This window comes from Henckelia pumila, chromosome 2, assembly GCF_033568475.1.
Source record: "Henckelia pumila isolate YLH828 chromosome 2, ASM3356847v2, whole genome shotgun sequence".
NCBI classification, from domain to species: domain Eukaryota; kingdom Viridiplantae; phylum Streptophyta; class Magnoliopsida; order Lamiales; family Gesneriaceae; genus Henckelia; species Henckelia pumila.
This window is the reverse complement of record NC_133121.1, coordinates 11935778-11949932: the sequence shown is the minus strand read 5'-3', so window position 1 is coordinate 11949932 and position 14155 is coordinate 11935778. Positions and strand designations below refer to the sequence as shown.

General features: G+C 34.5%; 1 pseudogene; it reads left to right on the top strand.

Annotated features, from left to right (window-relative positions):
• Positions 1 to 242: 242 nt before the first annotated feature.
• On the top strand, positions 243 to 11616 carry LOC140880808 (DNA ligase 1-like; annotated as a pseudogene).
• The last annotated feature ends 2539 nt before the right edge of the window (positions 11617 to 14155 follow it).

Sequence of the window (14155 nt, the reverse complement as noted above, 5' to 3'; positions counted from 1 at the left end):
AAAATAATGATAATATTAGATTAAATTTCAAATTTTTAAATAACAAATAATGATTATCTTCATTATTAATTACTTTTTACTTTTCGATACGACTTCGCGTCCGATGGCAAAGACGATGTTGGACCTCTCGTCCCTCTGCATTCGATGTCCTAATGTCCAATGCTAAGTCGCAGCAATCCTCTCCCAGAAAGCGCAAATCCTCTCCCAGAAAGCGAAAGGGCCCCGCTGACATTTCAAAAACTTCGAGTTTGAAACAACGGCGGTGGTTCCGTTACTAAACCGATCGAAAGTGCTGCTGAGAATGGCCAATTGAGCCCCAAGAATTCAAATTTAGGCCAAACTGGAAATGTCCTTGTTGAGACTTTGTCAAAAGATGGCGACCAAGTTGCAATGGGCGATCCAACCACAGCTGAAGATACCCGTGCATCGAGGAGCTTATATCAGGAGAAGGTTAAAAGTAAAGATTTAAAGTCCCAACAGGGTGGGTTGGGAACTGCTGATCGGGATAAAGATTCGCCAGTGGTGAAGAAGCCCAGGTTGTCCATTAGTCCCGACGAGAGCTTAGTCGAGTTAAAGAAAAAAGCTGCGAACTTCAATGTGAATAGGGCAGCATATTGGGCTGTGGGGGAGCGGGTGCCTTTTATGTTCGTAGCTAAGTCTTTTCATGCTATATCAAAGGAATCCGGGAGAATTGCTATTACCGAGATTGTGTGCAATATGCTTAGGACTGTGATTGAGACCACGCCGGATGATTTAGTGGCTGTGGTGTACCTCTTGGCAAATAGGATCGCATCTGCGCATGAGGGGTTGGAGCTAGGAATTGGGGATACTTCAATTACCAAGGCCCTTGCAGAGGATTGTGGGGCTAAAGAAGCACATGTTAAGAAGCAGAACAAGGTGACGACTTTATTCTAGATGATTGTTGGAGTGCAGTTGGAAGTTTCGGAACTTTTCTATTTAAATTGCATAATTATCACATGGAATGCAATAAGATTTGCCATGTTGTGGTAAATGGGAAGCATGGATTTGTAGTAAGTCTAGAATGAAAATTTATGTGGATGCGGCATAAAACTAAGAGGCAAGCTTAATTTATTTTATTTTTTTGTTAAGAAATGCTTTCTGTATCATCAGAAAAGTTATGAAAATGTTCTGCATTCCTCGAATTTCAGAGGCACCTGTCTGCTAACACTACTTATAATTTCCTTGGCATATTACTTAGAAACATGTAAACATGTGAGATTTTTGAATAAAATTTATCTACATGAATCTTTATTCTCTGCAATGAATATAATCAGTTTATGAGTGAATAATGTGATTGTGGATCTGTGGTGGTAATTTCCATAGTTCATGCTAAGTGATGTTTTTATGCTGTTTGAGTCGTGGTTGATTGTACTTCCAGTCAACTTTTAGTTTGTTCTACCTTTTATGTGTTTTGTTATGAGTAACCATGATTGTCCTGTTTTTATCTTCGTTAAATGTTTCCGTTTTCTCCTATCAAGGAGTTTATTGATTTCACCATTTCGATGTTAACTATGATAGGAGCTTGGAGACCTGGGTCTTGTGGCTAAATCCAGTCGATCATCACAACCTTTGATGCGCAAACCAGAAGCATTAACTGTTGCCAAAGTTTTTGATACTTTTCGGCTTATTGCAAAGGTACTTGAGTTCAGTTTGGTCATCCTTTTATATGATTTGGGGTCGAAGAAGATGTTTCTGTTGTGACTTGTCTGTTATAGATTTGTTTTCTGTTCAGTTTTACATCTTCCTTTGTTTATTTGAAACATTTTTTTTTGTCAATGCCGTATTAACTTGCACCATCCAAGAATAGGGCCCTCACTCCACCTGTTTAAATACAAGAAGAATATGATATGCCTAATCAGTCTTGCTTTTGTTATCCCTTTTGTTGAGCCGCGTTACTATAGACAACTGTACCGGAAATGTAGTGGAAGTTCTATTTTTATTGTCTTTACCATAAATTATAGAAACATGATGCGAGAAATATGAATTGGGAATTTACAATGATTTTGAGACATGAAGTCAAGCAAATGGCTCCATAAAGGTACAAAATCTCAGTTTCTTCGTTATGTACTGATCTTTGGAGTTGCGAATTTTCTCTAGAGCGAGAGTTTCGTGGGCCTTGATTATTTAAGATATGTGGCTTTTGATTATTGATATGTTAGCATAAAGTAAAATAATTTAAAATTGATAATTAATTGCCTTATCCTATATATCTTATTCGAAACCATAAGGGGCATTCTCAATGCATTCAGTGAGATTTATTTTTACAGAGCAGATGAAGTAAACGGAAGAGTATGAATCCTAATTTTTGGGTTTTTTGTTCATGTAGGAATGATATAATTTTGGGTGTGTGAAGAGAAGGAGAGGGAGAGGGAGAGGGAGAGGGAGAGGGAGAGGGAGAGGGCAGGTGTGGGGCAAGAATTGTAGCCATGCTATGGTTTTAACCAGTTTTTCTTAATGTTAATAGGATAAAAATGGGAGCTTCAACTTTGATTGTCCATACATCTTCCAGTTCTAATGGTGTTAGATAAAATGTTTATTTAGTAATGTAATCATAGGTATTTTTGTTGAAATAGTAATTACTCGTGCTTATAAACCGGCTTGATAGGTGTTATTTGGACTTCTTCCAAGTTCCAATATGGCAATATCCTCTTTGTTATTCTGTTGTTTAGTCTCCAACGCCATATTAATTCCAAAAACCAACGATTCTTTTCCAATAAAGGGCTTTGATGCCTTACCCGCCTATTGGCTCCAGCCTCCCACACATTACTCTAAATATTGCATCAGGATGATGGATTGTCATTTTATTAAAAAAGTCATTGTCAATAATTCTGTCAGATGTAACTTTTAGACGGACATTGACGTCTGTTTGTTCATAGTTTACACCCACTCTCTTTGTACCTGTCATTGAAAGTCGTAGTTTTGGTTGAAGGATGGTGCAATCTGTTCGTCACATGTTATGCTGAAAATCTCAATGCTATTCAACTGTCATAGTTGATGTATTTAGATGTTTATATTTATATGCAGGTGCACATTGCTTTTTGTTGCTTGTGTTATGGGCACAAATACAGCTAGAGGTTTTTATGTTATTGGGCCTAACCAATCAAGCTTAAGGATCACAAGTCCTAGAAGAATCTAGATACAGTGCATGTTGTAAGACGGTAGAGTGGGATAGATAGGATCATTCAGTTCATTTTCTTAGCGTGAATATTAACTAGCTTGTGCTAGGGACTAGATTGGCTAGGGTACAGAGATTTTCTCTGGGTTATCTTCTCCATTTCCAGTTTGTTCATCTTTTATTATTATTATTATATAAAAAGTGTGGTTGTAAAAGCTTGTTCTGAGTTCGTCAGCTGTATTCATTGTTACTTTCGTGGTGCAGTGAGAGTGATGGCCTCTGAAATTAAGTAAATTTTTTTTTCCATGAATTGTAATTATTGGCAGGAATCTGGTAAGGACAGTCAAGATAAGAAAAAGAGTCACATAAAAGCCCTACTTGTTGCCGCTACTGTTGTGAACCTCAGTATTTGATTCGTTTACTCCAGGTCAGCTGATTGCACTGTTCATAAAAGCCCTACTTGTTACCTCTGGTTCTTCTCGTGTATTGTAAGACTGGTTTTAGTGATATTACAGACAAATCTGCGTATTGGGCTGGCAGAACAAACTCTTTTAACCGCACTTGGACATGCTTCAGTTTATTCCATGAAGCACTCATCACCTCCCGCAAAGGTTGATAATCCTCTAGAAGAGGTATGTTGAAATGCTCTAAGTAAGTAGACCATTATCCTTGCAGTTTGCGATGTTTGATAACACAATGGAAAATAGGGACAATTTCATGGCCTGCAAATATTTAGAAAAAGATATTTCTGGACTGTTTTTTACTGCAATAAGAATGACTTTGCTTTAATTATTCTGGAGTTAGTTTACTCCTCTGTCCTGTAATAAATAATGCTGTAGCTATTTTTTAGCCTTTTTACCTGAGAACTTGATTCTTTTTTATGCTTCACTCATTAAACTCGATAGCATTTCGACATGAGTTCCATCTTTTAAGTTCTAACTAGTGAATGCATGTTGATAAATAAGGGAACTTGGAAAGTAATTGAGAATGATGTCATGATTCTTGATTTCACTGTTATTTTCATAAGCTTGCTACTTATCTTGGATCAATGCCGACATGGTTTCTTATATTTTCTTGTTGTATGTTTACGTACATTAAAACTACTTCACTCACTCGGTCCTTTGGAAGGGATTGTAATTTATTTTTCGCATGCTACTCTTCCATAATCCATATTTTCTTTGAATGGATACTGTCACGAACCATGCAGGTTATTCGAAGAATCCACATTATCTGTTATTAACCATTATTTGAAGGAATGAATCTTTGTTGTTCCACAAGGCAATTTCACTTTTGCTTCATAGTTGACCTCTTTAGAGGACACGCTTGTTAACTATGTACTTAATAACATTGCTTGTTAGCTGGTCCTATGCTCAGCAATGTTGTAAATGGCTGGAGGCGGTGGCGGTGGCGGGGCGGTCAGTGACCGCCTACCGCCTCCCGCCTCAGCCGCCTAGGCGGTGTCCAGACGGTTCATTTTTTTTTAACAATTTTTTTAGGTATTTGTAATTATATATAATCATGCAATGTAATTACAAATAGTCTTACTTTTTTGTTTAATATATGTAATTAAATAATGTTTATGCATAAAGAAGTTTCATTCAATATTATACAATCTAGACAAAGTACAAATAAATATATAAATGCAAACTAACAAGATAATTAATATGGTGGCTGATGGCGGCAGCAGTGGAGGGCGGATGGAGTTGGTTTGAGGCAGGTAGTGGAGGACATTTGAAACCAAAAGTAAATACAAAAGAGAGTGAGATGTGTTTTTATTATATCTAAGGTTTGTAAAATTAATTGACTTTGACATGAGTTGGGTTGGCTACCAACATAGAGTTTAACTAGCGCCTGAATAGGAAGTGGTGGTACCTATTCCCTACTGATCGTAGGAGAGGGCTGTTGTGAAGGCTTTTTACTAAACTCCTGACACTCTCTTTCCCAGCACTTCTGGTAGTGGTAGAAAAAAGGTCCCCTACTTCTTCATCCCGACTCCCTAGTCGGAAATGGAGTGCAGCCACCGTCCTCCTGCATCCGGGTCTTCCTTCTAATGAGCTAAGGAGCTGGTAGCTAACGCCCCAACTATTCCCGAGTCATAGGAGGGAATGGCCTCTGACCGCCTACAGAGACCGCCTTAGTCTAAGGTGGGGCGGTCGAGGGCCGCCTACCGCCTAGGCGGCCGCCTCGACCACCATTTAGAACACTGATGCTCAGTGCTGAGTTTACTCCCCCTCCTAATATGCTCAGGGCCTCAGATTGAAACTTGTAGCCTTGGTACAAAATTTTCAAATATTGATTGCTTGGGTTTTGGGAATTAGAAACTGGAATCAAGGGCTTTCCAGGCTTGTTTTCTGTGGCTCGAAGCAGTACCCAAAAAGGATGCACCCAGAAGAAAATTTTAATGATGGAAGTGCATCCACCCAGAGGAAACTTGGAGTAACATACTTTAGATCTTATTTGCTAAATTCTATAGTTAAAAAAGAGACAAACTTGAAATTTTGACCATGCATAGTTTGAGCAGCAAACAATCTAAAAGTTACGTCTTAATGAGGTTACATTTCAAGGGAGTGGCCGCCGCTTCAAGTACTGTGCTGTCTATGTCATCATAATTGGGCAGATCGCTTCTTTACTTAAACCCTTTTTAGCCATTGGTAGGTCAAAGTTTTGTATCTTACATTACTTAGAAATATCAACCCGTGCTTCTCAATTTTGACACTTCATTAATATGGTTAAAAGATTTGCATTAATTAAAATGCATTTCGTATCTGTACTTTTGCGCCTTTAAAATTTTACATTCATCTTATCTATGTTTAATTCTTGTAGTAAATTTAAATATATTTAATTTATAATATATATGATTTACTTTTATTTTTTGAATTGATATTTTATTTTTCCCATACAATATTTCTGTCAGGGTGCAAAAATTGTCAAACAAGTTTATTCTGTAATTCCAGTGTATGATAAAATAGTCCCAGCTCTTCTTTCTGCTGGGGTATGGAGTCTCACAAAGACATGTAGCTTTTTTCTTGGTATTCCGGTTGGACCCATGTTAGCTAAACCGACAAAAGGAGTATCTGAAATTGTGGACAAGTTTCAAGATATGGAGTTTACCTGTGAGTACAAGTATGACGGAGAACGTGCACAGGTATTAAAGAAATATGTTATATCCTTGAGTTTAAGCTTTTGGGAAGAGGAACTTTATGTTGCAATTGTCTATATTCCATGTAGATACATTACATGGAGGATGGTTCAGTTGAGATATACAGTAGAAAGGCTGAAAGAAATACTGGAAAGTTTCCGGATGTTATTGCTGCTGTCACTAGGTGGTCTTTATTTCGTAAAAATATACATGATGTTTCCTCTGCCTAGATATTGGAATGTGATGCTTGTTAAATATATATTGACCACTAGATTTTTGAATGTAAAATCCATTCCTAAAATTCTTCTTGACACCATCCTGTTTCACGCTGTTTGTATGAGTTTCCTTGACAGTGCAGTGTATACTTTACCTGGCCTCTCAATTGACTTAAAGTGCGAGATGCCTGGCTTCTATTATGTATAGAACTGTCGTACTTGAAAAAAGAATGAATTTTCGAAAACTCATGATTTTGTCAATCTTCGCAGTTGTATACTACAGCTGATTTGATTGAATAAAACTGTCAGTTACTTGAGTCTTGAAGTTTGGGCCGTCTTGGTTCATGAAGTTGAGTAATTATGGTTTGTGGTCCTTTTTTGAGTGAGTGGAACTTAGTAAGTAAAAAAATATGCGGTCGTGGGTGGAGACGCGATTCACTAAAATATATGTATGTTTTCATCAATTTGAGAATCCCCATCCCCTCTTTCTGCTCTGACAGTATTGTTGATTTTTGTGTTGATTTAGTGATCATATTTAACTCTAATTTCTGATAGAGTAGAAATTTTGGTGCTGCATGTTTTTGTCTTAAGGATTCTTTATAGTTATTTTATGCTGATAATGTTGGTTTATTATTCATATATATATTTTTTATTTTCCTCATAGTTGACTAAAATAACATATGGAATCACATACTTTTTTAGATCTTTTGTTCTGTGTGTAGTTTGAGATTTTAGGCTATTGTGACTGGCTATCAACGCTGACTGTCTTGGTGCAGATTAAAAAAGCCTTCTGTGACATCATTTGTACTTGATTGTGAACTAGTTGCGTACGACCGAGAGAAGAAGAAAATCCAGTCTTTCGAGGTGAAAACTTTTGGATTTGATTTATGAGGATTAATTTTCTGATTACTAAGGTTCTTGTTGAATTTTTTATCCTCTATCGAACAGCTTGATCTTCGTTATGTATCTTGTATCTTTTGCAAACAGTGGTTTTTAACTTTCATATTTATAAGTACTCCAATCCATGAAGATGGCTAGATAGAGCCTCGAAAATTTCTTCTCGCCATGGAAACATGAAGTGTTAGTGAGATGTTTGGTTGAAAACATGATAGATGCTGCATAACTTTGATAGGTACCAAATCCTGTTTTGGCCTCCACATCAAATAACCATATTAGAAATAGCTATTCAACTCTTGAACCTTTTCATAACCATGTTTCGTTGTGTACATTCAATCCTGTTTTTGATACATGGTAATGATCTGTTAGGAGAAATGTTTTTAACTAAATTATTTGAGAATGGATATGGTTTTTGCTTTTGAAATATCAACTTCTGTTCTCAGTCTAGCTTTAATTCAATGGATGTGTTCATCTAAAAGTTAGAAATTGTAACCAAGTAAAGAATAAAGAATGTTTGAATCAATTAGAAATCTGAAGTTTTACTTTGAAGTTACCTATTATATGAATGTGCTGGTTCATCTGAAGTTGGAAACCGGAGCTGAATGTGGAATGAAGATTGTTTACAATAATTTCAAATACGTTCTCTGAATTAATAAGCAAAACAGGCCATTCACATTTTAGTTTAACCTTTTTCATATTTCTCTCTAGTCTCAATGTTATTTTTAAATTATTTTTTGCTCATTCTGATGCCGCAATCTTAAGCTCTTCATGCAGCACCTGCATATGCTGATCATTTTGTGTTTGCTTTGTTTTTACCAATGTTATGGTTATTGTTTATCATGTTTATCAGACATTTGACGAGATGTTTATGCGTTATAAATATTGTTTCTCCTGCAGATTCTTAGAAAGCGTGCTCGGAAAAATGTTGTGTTGAGTGAAATAAAAGTCACTGTGTGCATATATGCCTTTGATATTCTCTATCTTAATGGCCAACTTCTTCTTCAGGAGCAACTTAATGTTCGTAGAGAGGTATGATTTCTGTTGCGGGTTAATTATTCAAGACTTTTGTCCCAGCTAAAAACTAGTGATAAATATTGTTGTCTCAATATCGTTTTAGCAACTATGCCATATTCATGTATGTGGTTATTGATGAATTGAAGAGCATAAGCTTTCTAAATCTAAACTCAGTAAGTGTCTGAAACTGATGTTGAGAGAGTGTTAGGATATAAATATTTTTAAGCAAATAATGAAAAAGGTAAAATATTGTAATTAACTGCTAGAAAGAGCATAGAGAAAAACGAAGGATTGTGTAGTTATTATAGTTGGATAGTTGATTAGAATTGTGAATTGATGCGGAGTGTAAAAATTTCAAAAAGAAAGTGACGAAGGTGGTTGAATTATATTGAACAATGTTGAACTTTTGAGTTGTATCAAGAGCACAGCCTAACACACACCGTCTTTGAATTTTTTTCACGTTTTTTTGAGAGCTGAGGCATATTTGTTTTTTGCTTTAAGAGCTTGTGCTTGAGAAGCTTTACTCCTTGTGTTGCTTATTGTATAAAATGCTGAATCTTCCATCCATGTGATTTGCATTTACGTTTCTGTAATTTACTTTAGCAACTTCCAATGATATTTTACGGATCTCTAGTACCTGATGATGGATATATGAATTTTGTTACAGTCACATTTATTCTTTCTCAAATTTATTACTAATGTTTATAATCATTCAGTCAGTATTGTTATTCTTATTTACTTTGTATTAGTTGTTTTTTCCCCCAAATACTGATGTTTATAATCATTCAGTCAGTATACTTTTTTTTTATTTACTTCTTATTAGTTTTTTTTTAAAAAAAATTCTTTCTGATGTATAGTGTTTTATTACTAACTCGAGTGCGCTTATATGCAGAATCTTTACGAGTCATTTCAGGAGGAAGTTGGATTTTTTCAGTTAGCAACTGCACTAACATCAAATGATCTCGAGGAAATACAAAAATTTCTTGAAGACGCTGTTAGTTCTAGGTGATTCTAATTTTTATGGTTTAATGTCATGATACATTTGAGATGTGCACTATGTATTTCGAGACATTCACCAATTTTCTGGTGTTTTTCAAAATTAATGTTCGTTAGCTGTTCTCTGTTTTATTTTGTTCAAAGTTCAAAATTCCTTTGTCCACACTCCACACAAAAGCTGTCAACTATAGGCATATTTCCTTTTTCATGATACTCCCAAATTCTTCTTTCAGCTCTGAGGGGTTGATTATCAAAACCTTGAATAGAGATGCAACATATGAGCCTTCAAAACGGACTAATAACTGGTTAAAATTGAAAAAGGACTATATGGAGAGGTAGTGCTTATCTCTGATTTGTTTGAGCTATAGATACTGTACATGTCAAGTTATAGTTTTTTAGTCATGCTTTGCAGTATCGGTGATTCTTTGGATCTGGTTCCCATTGCTGCATTCCATGGAAGGGGAAAACGTACTGGTAATTCACAAATATACTTTCTTCAGTTGAGAGGATATCAAATATGTATTGATGTTATGCACGTATCCATTTTAATGCATTATCATGCTTGCAAAATATGATTGTGTTAGATTTGAAATTATAATTAATTTTAGTTGCTTCTCAAATTACGGGCTGTTTTATTTTTTTCTTATAGGTGTGTATGGCGCCTTTCTCCTTGCTTGTTATGATAATGACAAAGATGAGTTTCAAAGTATTTGCAAAATCGGTAAGTTTTACTTCTAGCTTTTATCAGCCAACATTTTGGCGTCACTGGATAGCTGTTTATAACTTATCTGCTGACTTTTATATATATATATATATATATATATATATATATAGAGAGAGAGAGAGAGAGAGAGAGAGAGAGAGAGCTGATCACCTGCACCCTAAAGTGCAGGTGATAATTTCTATATATATATATGTGTGTGTGTGTGTGTGAACAACACGGAAACTTGTCTCTTTAGGCACTGGCTTTTCCGAAGCAATGTTTGAAGAACGTTCTGCCATTCTTAGCTCTAAAGTTATTCCCAAGCCAAAGGTTTGTTTAATTCTAAGGTTAATTTCTCAATCGAAATGAATGTTTTTTTTTCTTTATTAATTAATATCTCTATATGCTTGATATGTTTGCAATCTGCAGTCGTATTACAGGTATTCAGATTCATTAAGTCCAGATGTGTGGTTCGAACCAACTGAGGTAGCAATTGCATCTTTTACTTTTATGTGTGCTTTACATACAACATTTATGTACTTTACAAATACTTGCACAGCTATGTCCTTGGCTAATAGCAGCAAAGAGTTCGCAAGTGTTCCTACTGTTAAGAATAAGGTTTTCTGTCCAAGGTGAGAACTGTGACTGTTGATTGAAGAAAATTTCCAAAAAATTTTTACCTTTGAATAGATTTACTCCTTGAGGAAATTCCCTTCAGCCCACTGTCAAAAAATTAATATGATGAAGTTTGTCAGTTGCGTTCTCATTAGGTTTGGGAGGTGAAAGCTGCAGATCTAACGATCAGCCCTGTTTATCTTGCTGCAATTGGTATTGTAAATCCTGAGAAGGTGGTACCGCTACAAAATTCACAAGTTCTAGGTTTCATATGTTAATTTATTTGTGCTATGAACTGAAAGGATGACATCCCATCTCTTTTGTTTTCTATTTACTAAGGGAATTTCTCTACGATTTCCAAGGTTTCTGCGTGTCCGTGAAGATAAGTATCCAGAGCAAGCATCTTCGTCTAATATGGTAAATGAAGCTTACAGTTTCTTGGTTTCAGTCAAGCTTCTTGCATCTTATTTACTTTTTTCTCTTATTCATCTGAAGCTGACAAGGTGTTTGATCTAAGCTATTTCTTTGTTAAATTAGGTTGCTGATATGTATAACGCTCAGAAACACATCAACTGAGACAATCAAGATGACAACGAGGATGATTGAGATAGGTTGATAAGAACGTAAACTGGATTCTTTTTGCAATATACATGTTTTTGTCAGTCAATTTAATGCTTTTTTCACTCATCAAAACACTCGAAAAATGTCTATTACACTGATGTTCGGCCCATGTTGCATGCTTCATTGAAGCTATTTGAAGCAAGTTCATAATCATCCTCCGCAACAACAATAATCTAGGGACTCTTGCTCGACCTCCCCCCCTAAGTTATTTTATAAACCCCTATTTTTCGCGCTATATATTAGTATACATGAGTTCACTCCTCTAAATTCTTCTAGTATATAAACTTCGGAACTTAAGAACATTCCATTCGACTGCATTTGCGAGTCCATGATTTGTTTAATCTGCAGGAAGGCAGCCATGTCACTGAATCGGCAGCTCATGCTAGAGATATGAGTGTTCGCTTCCTAGTAAGATTTTCAGTTGTGCTAACATAAACCGCTACTACATAATTCATATTAGTTGTCAGTTAAGTGATGACTTTAAAAATAATCTTGATTACCAGGTTTATAAACTTTATTTCGTTAAAAATTCAAAATTGGGTGTATTTGTTGGTGGCTTTCACGCGGAAAAAGAGAATGGCATACAGAATACACCTGCCTGTGAGTATCCATCTAGAAATATTTGACACAGAACTTGCTGTGGACTATAGCTGTTAACCATCCATTGATAGTTTGTTTGGGTGTTGGCATGTTTGAATATTTGCCATGTGGGTTTGCAAATTCTATGGAATCATATGGCTGTGTTCGGAATGCCGCGTAAGATACATCGGATGATCGAATCTGAAAATTTAAGAATTCATGTTAAAAAATTTTAATTTTATTTGGGACGAGACGATTATTGTTCGCATGGCTCCCCGGTTCGAGTGTAGTATGGATGTTGTGTTTTGTTGAAATTGGGGGCACAAGAATGTAGGAGTCGAGAAAATGTACCCCGGGCTTTGAATTTCAATGGGTTTTTTTTCTTTTTTTTTTTTTTTTTTTTTTTTTTTCCATCTTCTTTATCTTGCCGTGTGGACCAATCTCCAATTGATTTATTGGGGTTCGGTCCCTATAATTCCAACCGCCTTTCGCGCCAAATTTCAATAGCAAAATGGAACAGATGACATTGACTTAATTTTCTTTTCCAGTATTGAATTGTTTTTAATAAAAACGGCTTCGACAATGATACCGTTTTCAATGTTTACAACTTGATCGTATTTGGAAAACACATTGATCATGCACACGAATCATTTTCAAAAGGGGATGTTTGTACGAGTCAAATAAGCTTTTGGAGAAATCATGTTTAAGATCATGGATAATTTCATATAGAAAACTAGCTCAAAGGGGATTCATATATTACAATTCTCAACCAAAAGTTAACTCGATGGAAAGATTGTTCAAAATTCAAATCCAAGTCTGTATATAGCATTTTAATACATAGTTTGGTACATATGATAGGATAAATATATGATACATAATATAAAGATAAATTAAAGATAAGTAAAATGGTATGATAATATACTAAATGTTTGGTATGGTTTTAACAAAAGTGATTAAATTTATATACATTATATGATGAAATTAATCTTAACATAATAAATTATATTTTTTATTGTTCAAAATCTAGCACATACATAAATGTAATAATTAAATTTTGATTTGTTTAGTATTTTTTTGTTTGTATTAAATTTATCACACCAAACTAAAGAAATACATAGTTCACTTGTAGAATCATTTATCACGGGATCAACTTATCATGAACTTTTTAAAAATGTATCAAGATGAAAAAAAATAATTTATTAATCACTCACTTATCCAATGTACCCATCTATGCTTAAATGACTTAATACAAGTATACAACTAATGTAAACATCTAGCACGGAAAACTAGCTAAAAAAATAAGGATTGTTAAGTTCATATCTCAATTACTTGATCAAGTTGATTTGACATTTAACACACATACTCACGCTTGGAATATAAATTTTACAAGAAATTAACTGATAACCCATTTAAAACGTAATGAATTTGAAATAGGATATCATGTTAAAGATAATTAACTTGAATTTAACTCTACTCGAAAACTTAATTCTATCGATGTAATATAATAAACCAATCATTTCCTCTAAAAACAATAATAAACCAATCATAAAGTTTGAAAATCTTGGGTTCAAGACCTTGTAAATCCCCCAATCCCCCATTATAAAAATATATATATATATATGGGGTGAATGGTGTGCTAGGTTAAATAATATAATACACAAGGCATTGTTTGGTTTGATATATTATTAATTTATGTATAATTTATCCCAATTAATTTCGTTTTATTTTCGTCATATTATTTATTTATTTATTAATTAATAATTTTACATCAATTAAATCAAATAAATTATAATTTATCCATCAAATAAAATAATGTATTAATTATTTTTTCTTATTTATTTTTAATTTACATTATATTACTTATCTATTGATTACTTATCCTATCATTCAAACCAAACGGTCGTGTAATTGGTAGTCGCATCTTGTAGAACGTGCCAAATAATTCTTCTTCTTCCTTTTTCTGCTTGGAAGATATAATTATTCCACAAGGTAAATATTTTTTTTTAAAGATAAAACATTTCATAATATTAACAATCTGCAAATACAACTTCTTGTAAATTTTAAATTAAAGTGTTTGGTGTAAGATTAAAAAAATACAAATTAAAGAAAAAAGAAACAAATTAGATTTGGGGGTAGACCAGCATTCGTTACTTTTGAAATTATAAATTCTCGATTAATGAAAATGAAATCTTTTCATGAGGCAACTACTTTGTATGGTTACAAACGAGACAGCCACCAGC